The 14,628-nt window shown below is 33.7% G+C and overlaps 1 protein-coding gene across 1 annotated transcript in view; it reads left to right on the forward strand.

Moving 5' to 3' along the window:
• Positions 1 to 1,920: 1,920 nt before the first annotated feature.
• The window catches only part of LOC123530043 (uncharacterized), a 112,672-nt gene continuing 99,964 nt past the window's right edge, over positions 1,921 to 14,628 (forward strand). The window contains exon 1 of the mRNA XM_045310733.2: positions 1,921 to 2,125. The gene's annotated coding sequence lies outside the window, so the exon portion shown is untranslated. The remainder of the gene's footprint in view (positions 2,126 to 14,628) is intronic.

A 14,628-nucleotide genomic window follows, 5' to 3' on the forward strand; every position in this document is an offset into this window, starting at 1 on the left:
CATAAATAGCTCATCGACATAAGCACAACTGAATATTCACAAGCATGCGTAAAAAAACATATATAGAGCAAAAACATGAAATATATTATATATCGAGAAACACATAGTGCAAAATTCTTCTCACATTACATTGCATTAAAGTTTTATATTTAAGTTAAACCATCTCATTTCTGATATTAGATTGTCTTCGTTTAAAAGCCTTAGTAATGAATAAGGCTAGCTTATTAAGCACTGACTTGTTTGAAAAATTTAACAATTCGATAAATTTGTATACACTTGCATTTCTATAGTAATACATTTTAATGTATTTTTACGCAATGGGAGTCAGAAATCGATATCTTTTCATGTATTTTCATGATTCCATGTATATATCGTTTTGTTTGTTTGGGAAAGTCACCAAGTGTATATTATCTATATAAAGTGATAACTGCCTTACATAGTTTATGATTTGAAACTTATTTTGTAAGTTGTGTAAGGATCCAAATATTTAATTCTTTTAACATTGATTAACATTGATGAGCTAACACGCTACGCATTCGGCGTGACATTCTTTTCTGCACGATCCGAATGGAAATTGCACTTGTTTTTCCTCAACCCATAATCACAGATCACAATATTCTACATTGTTTAAATATGAATAGTTTATATATTTCAATAAAAACAAATAATCACAATGCACGATGCACGATGTTTAGCAAATGCAAAGCTACGTATATTTATTTAGAATAAAGAATATATAACTAAATAAATAGTACAAAGGCATTAATATTGATAATATTAACTCAGAAGCAACCAATTAAACATGTTTTAAAATCTGAGTATTTTCTTTGACCACTGACATTGTTGATCAGCGCCATGCGATCCTAATTGAAATTGAAATTGAAATCGGTCCTTTGATAATTTCAGTGTTGTTTTAAGCAGACGCAAATTTTACGATTATTTAAAGACGACACATGTGACATTACACGGTAGTTGACTAAAGAAGACACGTGTGATATACACAGTAGTATCATGTTACTGCCCCCTCTCTTGATTTATAAACAATCATGGATTGCGATATCATTTTGATTTGATCAATTTTGTTAATAAATGTTTGAACCGCGGTATCTTTTGAAAATATAAAGTTAGTAAATGGCATTTGACTCAATACTTACAATAATTGATTTTTAATTAATCTCGAATGTCTTTGTATTCTTTCATAATATAATTATTACTAAACAAATAAAGGGGAAGAATATAAATAAATATAAGAAAAACAAATGTCTAAATATCAGAAAAACATTGACATTCCCTCTATCGAATTGATGCAAATTAATTTATGCATAAAAGAAAGAAATTGACCTAGATAGGGTAATAACGGGCCTAATATATAAAGAGGGCAGTCAGAAATAGTTTTGAATATATCTATGCCTCATTTTTAGGCTACAAATGTATCATTTAGTGCTATATAATCTTTATATATATATATAAAACCGTGGCGGCAATTTGCATGTCGGTGATATTTATTTTTAAAAAATCACAAATAAAAATGTGTAGATTAGTCGCTTTAAGAAATTGAATCTTTTTTTTAGTTCTAGCTGTTGCAAAAATGCAAATGTTTATAACTTCTGTTTCTGTTAGGGAATGTTGGTATTGATCGAGTTTTAATAGAAGACTACACCTCCCTCTACCAGCCCGAGATGTCAACACTGAATGTGTCAGGTCTGCATTCTTTGAAAAAAAATTGTTTTGCTGGGATGCATTCAATGTTTCCAAAAAGCCGTTTAAAAGAATGCCTTGCCCTTTAACCTGAAATGTATTGTATATTTCATTTACGTGAGCCAAAAATAGCGATGAATGAACCTAAATTTTTCACCATAGATGGCGTTTCAATCCTAGGAAAGTGTACAAGGAAGTTTAACCTACCCGGGTGACAAAAGGCTCATTTCGCGTATTTGAGTTTTAATTTGTGTACGGCGGACATATAAACGTGACTTTAGTAAAATACGTTTAACTTCTTACCGTGATTTGTCTTCAGTTTGTGACTGTATCAGTTGCTTCGCTGGTTCACGTTTAAAGGTGTTCAAAAAGTAAGAGTAACTGTAGCAGATTATTTAAAAATTTGGAAGAGTTGCACTCATAATAGGTAAGTCTTGATTTCATATTTTACGCTTTCATGTAGATATTGACTTTTCAGAATTATATGTCTTTATTTCTCTAACTCAGCATCGTACATTAATTTACGTAATGTATGTCCCTCATAGAAATCGAAAAGTATGCAAATAATAAATGCTTAAGACGTCAGCTTTTTTCTATTTTTCTGAGATAGAGGGCGATACAATTCTATAAATACGGACGAGGAAGTAACTTGTATGTGAATGTGTGAATGTGGTTGTAAATAATACCTCTCTTTTCTTAAAAATTTGATTCATCTATCAATTAGAAAATGCAGGAGATTTAACCTGCCTCATGTATTTATTTATCAAATGGAAAAAAGTTAAAACTCATAGGCTAACCGTTCAACCGAGTTTAGTGAATACAGTTGATCTGCCGACGACAGTACAGTATATACATGTATCTATTTTGGTAAAAGTGAGTATTGGCCTGAGTTTTACATTTTCCCGCAATATCTTAGCAGAAAGAATTATACAGATTGATTTCCTGTTTGAAAAGGACTCTACCAACGAAATCATGGCGTAAAGAGGATATTATTTAGCAAGAAATTGCAGACAAAGTGTGCAAATGTTCGACAAAATGCGTCATTTGATGAATCGGCCGCAAATAATTTTTTTTATTCGCAACCCGGAAATATTTGAAATATTTCATGATAAAGTTCAATTATTTCTCTGTAGTTATTCGGAACCACAGCTTCCAGATGCTTTATCTGCAAAGATATTTACTTTTGAAGTTGGTACGCCTTGATGATTTAGGTAAAGACAACGGCGGTTAGTATTGAAATATTGGTACAGATGAATGCAGTTAGATCAGTGGATTGGATGATGTGAACGGCAGTCAAGTGAAAAGCTTGCTTGTCTTTTCAACGATAACTACCGGTCTTGAAAACATAATTTAATGTTTGCTTTTATTGCAGCCTAATATGGCAGAGAGTTTGTAATGTGCACATTGCAGATTTTGTTGTATATTTTGTCTAATCTGAAAAAGCAAGCCTAAAACTATTATTGACATTCAGTGGCATTGAAAACGCAATGTGTCAGTGCTATAAATACCAAACTCCAACACTGTGTTACTTCCCCTTATCGGTACAGTAGACACTGCCACCACGTATAAATTGGGCTGAATTTCAGCCGAGTTATATTTTCCATTATTTTAATTTTGTTGTACAAAGATTTTATCTCAGTAGTTAAATATTCTATATTTTGCTTGTACACGAGCAAAAAAAAAAAAAAAAAACAACTAAAAATAATGCAGTAATACTAAAATTACTTCTTTTTCTGGTGTTGTGACGCACACCTGCTAAAATGTAAACAATGAAATTATTTGACGGTATTTGATGTATGTCCCTCACAGAAATAAAAAAGTATGCAAATAATAAATGCTTAAAACGTCAGCTTTTTTCTATATTTCTGAGGTAGAGGGCGCTACAGTTCTATGAAAAACGGACGAGGAAGTAACTTGTATGTAAATGTGTGAATGTGGTTGTAAATAATACCTCTCTTTTCTTAAAACTTTGATTCATCTCTCAATTAAAAAATGTTGGAGATTTAAACTGCCTCATACATTTAGTTCAAATGGAAAAAGTTAAAACTCATAGGACGCACTCTTGCTTGCTCGGTTTGATTGAAACTGTTTATGGACGGTGGTGGAAATACACACACACAATAAAAATTTAGCAGAGTGGTCTCATATTTCCTCAAGATATTTTAGAAGGATAATTTTACAGTTTAAATATTTCGTTTTGAAAATAATGATCTTATACAATTTGTTTTCAGATAATGAAATTTGATGCAGCTAACTGCACGTATTATTTGAAATAAATAGTGCATACTTTTATTTTGTATTTTTAGCTCACCTCAGCACAATGTGCTTTGGTTGGGGTCAGGTATTATGATCGCTCACCGTCCGTCCAAACGTTTCTTTAAAAGGCATCTCCGCTGAAGCTACTTGTCAGAATAGCACTAAACTTGGTCACTAGCATCCTGCATGGTCCTTTGTCAAGGTTGTTCAAACATCAAATATATCAGCTTTGCCCTTTTAAGTGGTCGCTACAGCTATACATAGAAAACACGTTTAAATGAGTTCTTCTCATGAACCGCGTGATGAATCTTCATCAAACTTGATCTGAAGATTTATAATACGGTCCTTTCTAACTTTGTTCTAAAATTAGAGCAAAGTGATATTCATTTCTACAACAATTATCAAAGGTGAATCATCATCATAAGTTTTCTATATTACAAAGAGGACAAAAACCTGCGAAAACGATTTGCGTCAAGTATCTCGTATCCACGTTTTATTGCGATGATAAAGGCCTCTAAATAACGGTATTTTGAACAAAATATAACATTCTATAAAAAGTTAAAAATCTATTAAAAGTTCCTGTGGAAGCATAGAACGCAACCAAACAAATAATAGTCAGCTTGATTGATTCTGTTCATGAGAGCACCACCCCAGCACCAGCTTAAGTGGAACTCCATTATACAAACATTTATACCTTTAATAAAGTCTGAGATAGAAACCAAAGGAAAATACGGTTTCCAAGTAACGGAACTTTTGTAGGACCTCTACAATTTAAACTGCAGTTGTGGTTGCAAAAAAGAATCAGTTAAAAGATTGCTTGGAAACATAGGAAGTTCAGTTCAAGAAACGTAATTAAAATAATTGCAACACCAATCATGATCCTTGGACGGGATCAAGCCGTATCATTTTCAGAAAATCATAGGAATCTCCCAAAACAATTTTTACCTGGCATTAAGACTGTCAATGTAGGCGAATATCGTTTGTAACATTTATTACCTGAGAAATATGACCGGGGTTGTCCTTTAAATCATACTGCAAGGTTTACAATATATCAACTTCAGTTCATCTCATTTCAATTTTGTTTGATAAGATTCATTTTGATTTATAATGTAGTCGAGGGATACTCAACGAGTTCCCTATATAGATATTCACTTCATAGATATATATATAGTGTGGTGAGGTGCAAAACGGTGTGCTGTGTGCCCATACATCATGAAAGCTGATTCATTCATGGACGCCAACGGAACAACATATAACGTGCGCAATGCGATCAACTGTAAAAGTTCCAACGTGGCATACGCGGTGTACAGCAAACGTTGCCAGTCATACATATATGTAGGGGAAACCGGCGGTACTTTGTACCAGATACATTTATTAAACCTATCCAGGATAAGAACGAAATATGACGATCCAGTGGTCGTCCATTTCAACACTAACGGCCACAATAAGGACGATTTTGCGGTGATGGGACTGGAAAAGCTGCACGGCACGGACCTGTACCGCAAAAACATTGAGAACTTGTGGAAAAACAAACTAATGACATACCGACCCTATGGCATTAACACCAAAGGATAGCGCTCCACTGAGTTACAGACATTGGACGTTGTGCCAAAACGCACGTCACAGACGTAACGTCACTTCTGTTTACTTGTATACATTGTTAAATAAACGCCGCTGAAGAAGGCCGAAAGGTCGAAAGCTCCGGCTACTGCATTTAAGCGTTTTTAATTATATAAATAAATTAATTAGAAACGTATTGTCCTTGATATGGTGAAAGTTTTTTTCCTGGTTTGCAAACATGGGTGATGAAAACCATTACCATATTTTAGCTCTGTTGAGAATAATTGAGTGCTATTGTAATCACCATGAGTCCGTCGTCGTGCATCGTCGAGCGATGTTAACACGTCCTCTAGAGGTCACAACTTTGTTTCGGTCGTCATAAAACTTGGTCAGAGTATATGCCGAAACAACATCTTAAACGAGGCTGAAACTCGATCATCCTAACTCAAAGCTTAGGTAAATAGTTCAATTCATAGTAAACCTTGTTAACATTCTAAAGTAGGCATAGGAAATAGAAATTAAAATAATTGCACCTTTACTTATCCTACCTGTTCTGTATTACAAAAGTGATTCTATTGTGACATTCTGATACAAGCAAAACTGTATTATCTGCACTATAAAATACTTACTGGTATTTCATTTTATTATCGGCTTGTTAAAAGTTAAATTTTTACCATAAGTAAGCTGACAAAATCATATGAAGCAGATTTTAAAGGGTAAATCTCATTAAATGGCCTCACAACACAGCATATTGATGTAGTTCCATTAGATTGTCTCTAATTTCAAAGAGTTCATTGATCGAATGAAGTTCAGTTATGTCAATCCTATTTGCTATGACCAATATACGATGTAATCTGTCAAATTTATGAAGTGTAATTGTGAAATACTCGAATAAAGCCACGTATTTTCTTCCGCGGTAACTCATTAAGCATAAACACGAATAACGATTCTGCAGGATTTGTTAATACATTTGCGCATATGATTATAGTGGCTAATTTTATGCCCCTTTTTGTCACAGAATAGCAAATATGATGTTCACAAATTCAAATGAAAACTGCATATTAACTTATTAGCCATATTATCCATTTGTTACCCTGTCCGTTTCAAAAAAAATCTTTAAAATCATGTCGCAAATAACAAAATTATTGCGCTGTGCATTTCATGAATTGCGCACGCTTACCAAGCTTATGTAACATCCAGCGAAATACAAAATATAGTTCCATAACATACTACTAGTATTTTATTGAGTAGGGTACCCCTGAAAGCATTGGAATGTGTCTTATCAAAGAGTTTACCACATCGATGAAATTAAAATTATGACAGCTTCATTTTAAATGACTCGAATAAGATATGTGCAGTACATTAATTCTTCCGCGAGACTTCGCGGATGAATCCTAATTACATTCTGGGCACTTGTCGGCGAACACACGTGACCTGTTTATAACAACGCTTCTACGACTTTGCGTTTGAAAATACGGACTTCGGGAAAAAATACTACGAAGATCGGCCAGATCAAAATGATGCAAAATCGCGAGTGGCGAAAATGCAAAGTGAACTTAGTTCTAAATCGTAACCTTTCTGGAATTTTGACTGGTTCGGATAATTTGCTTACGATTCAGGTCGGAAAAAAAATGAAACCGTCACCCATTCTGCGTTTCATGATGACACATGGGTTGAATTTTGTAGTAAGTAAGCGGATAAATTATCGGGAGAAGAAGCTCTTACTGGTTTGTTTAATTATTACTGATTTTAAAAATGATTTTATTTCTTATTTTTCGAGAAATAAACAAATCGGCGAAACATTTAATTGTAGTTTTTGAAATCGAAAGTAGATCGTCTATGTTAGACTGCTTTGACGAAACGAAACAATTTTCAACTCAGCTCAATTTTTTTATGAAATGATTTAAGTAAGAGGTAATATCACCGTAAACTTCAATGTCAGGTACTGCCAATTGCTGCTAAACTGTCTTCATATCATCACAATTTGTAAAACATATTGTTGAAACTGGAAATTTTTGGCAGTATTTAAAAAAGTGTAATTGTATCCGGATATAATATTTTGGATAAATATCAAGCTGTGTTATGAAATTTTAACATATAAGTAACAGACATGATAGATATTATTGAAACAGAAATGATTCTAGAATTTATTTTTATAACACGTACATAGAATCTATATCCCTTTTACCAGCTGCCACAATGCCCATTTCAAAATCTGACTGCAATTCAAAGAGGGAAGGAACACCCCTCCCCACAACCCGCCTGCTACCGACCACGTAAAAATGGCTCAAACATTTTCAGCCCAGTCTGGGCCTGTCTGTCTACATGAATCAAAATGGATGATTGAAAGTACATGGACTTGGGGACTACTGACATGGTTTTGAAGGCGTTAACAGGTCTGAAATAGAATAAATGATGGTTTTAACTAAAGAAGAACTGCATTTTTTAATATCGGTTTTCCGAAATTGGTAGCTAGTCCGAGTAACCTCCCTTAGTTTCGAATGCGCAATTTTCCTGTCAGTGTAAACATTCATGACACTATATATTGACACTCGGCAACATTTACATATCTTTAAACGCAAAAGTAAGTATACTTTAAATTCACATCACTTATAATATGATTGAAAAATACCTAATGTATGACACGATTATCGCCAGGCCCTTTATCTGTAAAATATCTGAACAGTTCTTTCGTCCATCCGTTACAAATTGTATGTGGCAATCCGCGCTATAGAAATTCAATATATATATTGTCATATTCAATCTTTATCATGTGCGAATATATACCAGCCGATAATTGCCAGTTTTGGTAATGCCGGAGGCAAATGTTTACTGGAAAAATATATATAGTCATGGGCAGTATCTTAGTGTCAGTTGTCAAATTGTAGTTTGTACTTTCAACATTTTTATTTTTGCGAACCACCCTTCAATTTTAGAGAAATATAATATACTGGGTTTAAATAATTGTATAATGTCGATCAAAGTTTTACTAGGCATCGACTGAATGTCCATTTCATCGATATTTATTGTAACAAAATCTCTGTTCAGTTGGGGAAAAAAAAAACTAAAAACAAACTAAAACTAGTAGACTATACTACCAGTACATCAATCATCAGCCGACTCTCAGGCCCTTCAGGCCTTTGATTAATTGTATGTAAGATGCCGACTGACATTAGAGAGTTTGAGATTTCAAACTTCGCCATCCCCTTCAACGTCTCTCATATATATTTTGGGTAAAACGTCACCGATATGCGTGTATTTTATTAATATCACACGTTGCTACTAAAGTTTTCCATGTAATATCACGTAAGCCTAAGACTTCTCTTTATTACTATGCGAAATAAAAAGCTTAGTTTCAGGATTTCTGCTTATTAAGTTATTTGATTATCCATATACATAATTAGACTAAATTTGATGCGAAACACTATCAATAGGTATAAGAATAATGAAGTTTTGTATGGCTAATGATTTTAACTAAATACATTGAATTGAACCTGGAAGTATGAAGTTATCAACTGATTTTGAGAAACTTTGAGATTTTGTTCGAACTTTAATTTCTACGGCATATTTGTGTCCCCAGGCGGTATCAATCATACCAGATAGGCCTTTTTGTCGTATAAAGTGAAGTTTTGAACGTCCGAAGGTGTGATATCACGAAAGTCGAAACTTCATTCTTTTTACATCTACTCTGTCCACATACTCGGCATCAAAGACTGAAATCTGGATGGAGGCACATGGCATGACAGTTATTTTACTTGAAAAATAAATAATTACGCGAGATTATCATTTGGTGGAACATTTTAATTTCACATCCAAATAAAATCAATCTGTTTCTGTCGGACACTTAATACGACAATTGCGTTTTAATCATAAACATAAAATGGTACTAGTAAGACGGAAATTCTTCTGAAGTATCGGACAATTTCAGATCTATGATATCATGATGCAAGAAGTTTCCTGTTAGCCGTATTGGATAACTCCATTCTTTAAATGCACGGAACCAGAGCCTGGCAGAGGGACATTGTGGGTTAATTCCCCCTTTGTTTCTTACATTTTACAAAGAAAGTCGGTCTTGAAACTCGGTGTGACCCTACCCTACCCTACCCCCCCCCCCACCCCCACACTTAAATTGGGTGACCCCCTCTTTAATGTTGGTGTCCCTCTAACCAAAATTCCTGGATCCGCAGATGCTTTACTTATAAAACAGTATATTAAAATCATATTGTGCTGTCTGAGAGTTTGGCATTATACAGAGTCATACAGAGTGTCATTTTCACTTAGATACGATCATTATAGGTTATTAACATTGTATGTGGATATATGCACGAGTTCTGCAGCGGTAATATTGCGCGAATTTAGGAGCGCAATATTGTCTGCGAAAGAACGAGTGCATATATCCACATACAAAGTTGATAACCTTTTTATTACATATCCACTATCAAATGATTAATTTATATTTAAATTATCGTTCTGTCACGAAAGACAGGAAAAGATACGGAAAAAAATTCTCCGAAAACGCAATTAACAAATCAAACTGACGTGCATTAATATTTTCCGCGAAAATGACGTCAACTTGTTGTCGCAACGTGCGCGTGGACGCCAAGGACATCACGCAATTCTTTCCATTACAACGTTAAGAAACCATTCCACGTCCTATATTAGTCCAACTCATGACGTAATTATAACTTTCATTTCATTTCAGTCTGATAAGTTACTACATGCTAGTATCTAACAGGTCAGATTAATCAAAGTGTAAAAGTAAACAAAATGTTGCATAAATTACAAATTAAACAAACACATAATAGCAACAAAAAATCTAAAGAAACGAGATCCGCAATAGACGCACCGTCATGGGAGGTAACTAGAGTCACGGTTTGGGACTAGTCCGATATGAAAGCGTTCAACGTCATGATATGGAAAAATATTGCACGATCGCGGTACATTGAAACCCAATGGAAAATAATTTTAGGTATGTAATAATCATTTTTATTTCCTCTCATGTATGATTTACAATCGTGCATTGTATACTGACTATACTGACATAATTTTATATAAAACCTAAATGTTTGGAGCAACACTAACGATTTTTTACATTGTTCACATTGTTTTTTTGTTTTTTTTTGGTAATCGCTCTAATATCCATGATTATATTAATTGAAATGTTTTTTATTTAATTTTCATTTTTTCATTTCTAAAGCCGCTTGTAAAATTCCTGCCCTTTCGGACAATTGGTATCAAAATGCACGAAAAAAACGATCATAATTACGGACAAATTGAATGGGCGGATTAAAAGAAGTAAGGTTCATTCTAATGTTTGAAATCTCAAGGAATTTTAATCGAACTTCAACTTTATACGTTAACTTCGCAAGAGACGTTGAAGGGGAAGGCGAAGGTTGAAATCTCAAACTCTCTATTGTCAATGCCATAACGTAATAAAAGCTTCAAGCGAAGAATTGTTTACTTATTTCGCTTAAAGCACCATTTGGAATAAAAACACGAATAGTGTTAGAATAATGATAAACTAGGTTTCTTACTACATTGTAGCTTCTTTTTTTTATCCAAATCGGAGAATGGGTTTAAGATAATGGAGAGTTTGAAATTTCAACCTTCGCCTTCCCCTTCAATGTCTCTTGCGAAGTTAACGTATGAAGTTGAAGTTCGATCAAAATTCCTTGAGATTTCAAATTTTAGAATGAACCTTACTTCATTTAATCCGCCTATTCAATTTATCCGTAATTATGTTTTTTTTTTCGTGCATTTTGATATCAATTGTCCAAAAGGGCACGGCTTTTACAAGATGTTTTAAAAATAAAAATTTAATAAAAACATTTCAATTAATATAATTATCGCATGGATATTAGCGCGATTACGATAAAAAGCGAAACAATGTGAACAATGTAAAAAATCGTTGTTGTTGCTCAAAACATTTACGTTTTATATAAAATAATGTCAGTATACAATGCACGATTGTAAATCATACATTAGAGGACATAAAAATGATAATCATATCAACGTATTTTTATTATTGATGGTGTTCTTGAAAGATGATGCAGTTAATATTTTTCAAACAAAAACATGAAACACCAACTATTTCAAATGCATTTGTCGAAATACTTTGAAATTAAGCTAAATATATGCGATAAAGCAAACACAAAAGGCATGACCATAAAATAAGGACAGATTCATCCGTCATGCTGTTGACTAGTATTTCATAGTTTTTCTTAAAGGCTTTTTTCACTTTGAATTGGTACTTTGTACATCGAATTCCTTAAAAGACGCGTTTTACTTGTAGACACTCATAAACAATGTACTAATAAACTATGATAATGTGGCAGTTGACCTCAATACAATCGACACTGTTTATTTTCCAATACAGGTAAATCAAATATTTGCTTTACAATGATGGATTATCTTCGAACACCCCTGGACTTATTGGATTCAACTGCCACATTATCAAAGTTTATTAATACCTGATGAAAGTTTAACCTTTTAAAAGATACGTTGATAACATGAGTCAATATACACAAGTTATGAATACATGTAACAAGCGCATTGAAACAAAATGTAAGATACTCTCGTCATGTCATACGTGCTGGCATCTTGACACTCTGCACGACACTGTATATTGACAAACTCTCATACATTTAATCGTGCAAAGTCACCATGTGTCTAACGAAACAGTCAAGAAATATTAGGTGGAGACGGAAATTATCGCACATTATTCTATACCTATTTTATCTATCCAATCTCGAACGTTCATTTGCAACACGTGACCGTACAAAATAATACGGTATTTTGATGCACGTGCGTACAAAAATCCTGTATTTTCTGTATTTGGACGGTTCAACAGTCCCATGTTAAACATACGATAAAGCCCGAAACGCGTGAAAATGTTCCGAATGTAAATCGGATGAAGTAGGCGCTCTATGTACAGGGTTTGATTATGCGTCTTGAAATCTGGATTTAATTTTAGGGTTTTTTTTGTTTACAACACACAAAAACGATTCAAGGGATAACAATGATATCTGATTTAGATATTAAAACGTTCGTTAATAATCAAAAACTTAAAAATACAGTAAAAAAGATCATCAGATGTTGGAATATTTGAAAAGTCGCTTAAAGAAGCCGTTCCGGACGAAACCTAGAAATACCTCAGCAGTTTTTATTTAACGGTTAAGAAACAAAGTGGAGAAGATTATGAATGGCAACGGACGGGCGGTCAGCATCCAAAACATGTCTGCTCTATAATTCAGTTTTGGTCGGATCTTCACCAAACTTGCTGACAATGTTTGTGGGCATTACATCTCGGCCAGTTTCGATAACCAGCCAAATTGTACCAGGCACTCTTTGATTATAGTCCTTGAATTACTCGAAAAACGGGGAATTTAGCCTTGTCCGCTCTTTTAAGGCGAATAGTTTTCATCCGATCTTCACCAAACTTGCTCACAATGTTTGTTGGCATATAATGTCTCAGCCAAGTATTATTACTACACAAATCGCCAAATGGCTGTTGTAGGGAGGTTGCACCAATACCTTTTTATTGATGATACGCAGAAAAAACAACATTCAATAAATTACGTATATTACGTATGAAGTGAAATAAATATAGAATAAAAAGGTTATTTAAGGTCTAACATTGTTCTGTAAAATATATATTTGCACTAATACCAAGCTGGGAAAAACTAGAAAAGGCAGGAATACAATATTCAGTGAAACATGTTTAATTTAAACTATTATTATAGTAAGATAGATATAGAATAAAAAGGTTACTTAACATTGTTCTGTACAATACAAGATATATTTGAACTCGTACCCAACTGAGAAAACCATATTGAACTCGCCTAGGGCTCGTCCAATATTGTTATCTCACCTGGGTACTCGTCCAAATATATCTCCGTATTATACTGAACAATGTTAATTAACCTAATAAAATAACATGTTGGCATATATATGTAAATGTAAGAATCAAAGGGGTGATTGACCCACAATGCCTCTCTGCCAGGCTCTGGGTTCGTGCATGTAAAGAATGGAGTTATCAAATACGGCTAACAGGAAACTTCTCGCATCATGCCATCATAGATCTGAAATTGTCTGATACTTCAGAAGAATTTTCCGTCTTACTAGTACCATTTTATGTTTATAATTAAAACGCAACTATCGTATAAAGTGTCAAACAGAAACGGATTTTTTTTTAATCTGAACTGAAAATAAAATTTTCCACAAAATGATAATCGCGCTTAATTATCTATTTTTCAAGTACAATTACTGTCCTGCCATTAAGATTTCAGTCTTTGATGCCGAGTATGGGGACAGAGTAGATGAAAAAAGACTGAAGTTTTGACTTTCGTGATATAACATCTTCGGACGTTCAAAACTTCACTTCATACGACAAAAAGGCCCATGTAGTATAATCAATACCGCCTGGGGACACAAATATGCCGTAGTAGGTAAAGTTTGAACAAAATCTCAATGCTTCTCAAAATCAGTTGAAAACTTCATACTTCCAGGTTCAATTCAATGTATTTAGTTAAATTATTAGCCATACAAAACTTCAATATTCTTATACTTATTGAAAGTGTTTCGCATCAAATTTAATCAAATTATACATATGGATAATCGAATAACTTCGTAAGCAGAAATCCTGAAACAAAGCTTTTTATTTCACTTAGATTTACTTGATATTACAAGGAAAACTTTAGTAGCAACGTCTGATTTAAATAAAATACACGCATCGGTGACGTTTTACCCAAAATATATATGAGAGACGTTGAAGGGGAAGGCGAAGGTTGAAATCTCAAACTCTCTAATGTCTCCCCTAATAATATATTTAGGAACCAGTCACACATGTGATTCTCGATATAGGTTACAGGGACAAGGCGTTGAAGGCAAAACGGAAACAATTTTATATCTGTCCCTCAATATGGTGATGATGATGATAATAATGATGATGATGATGATGACGCCGTAAATACACTGCAACGATAAAGGGCACAGACAGAGTTTGAAAAATGTAAAATTCTTGTTAACTCCGTTTTTGATAAACACATATGTAGCATTTGAAAATTGGATAGAATCTTGTTCTATACAAGTGTGTGTGTGTGAAAATGTGATCTG

Source organism: Mercenaria mercenaria, chromosome 13 (assembly GCF_021730395.1).
Source record: "Mercenaria mercenaria strain notata chromosome 13, MADL_Memer_1, whole genome shotgun sequence".
Classification (NCBI taxonomy): Eukaryota; Metazoa; Mollusca; class Bivalvia; order Venerida; family Veneridae; genus Mercenaria; species Mercenaria mercenaria.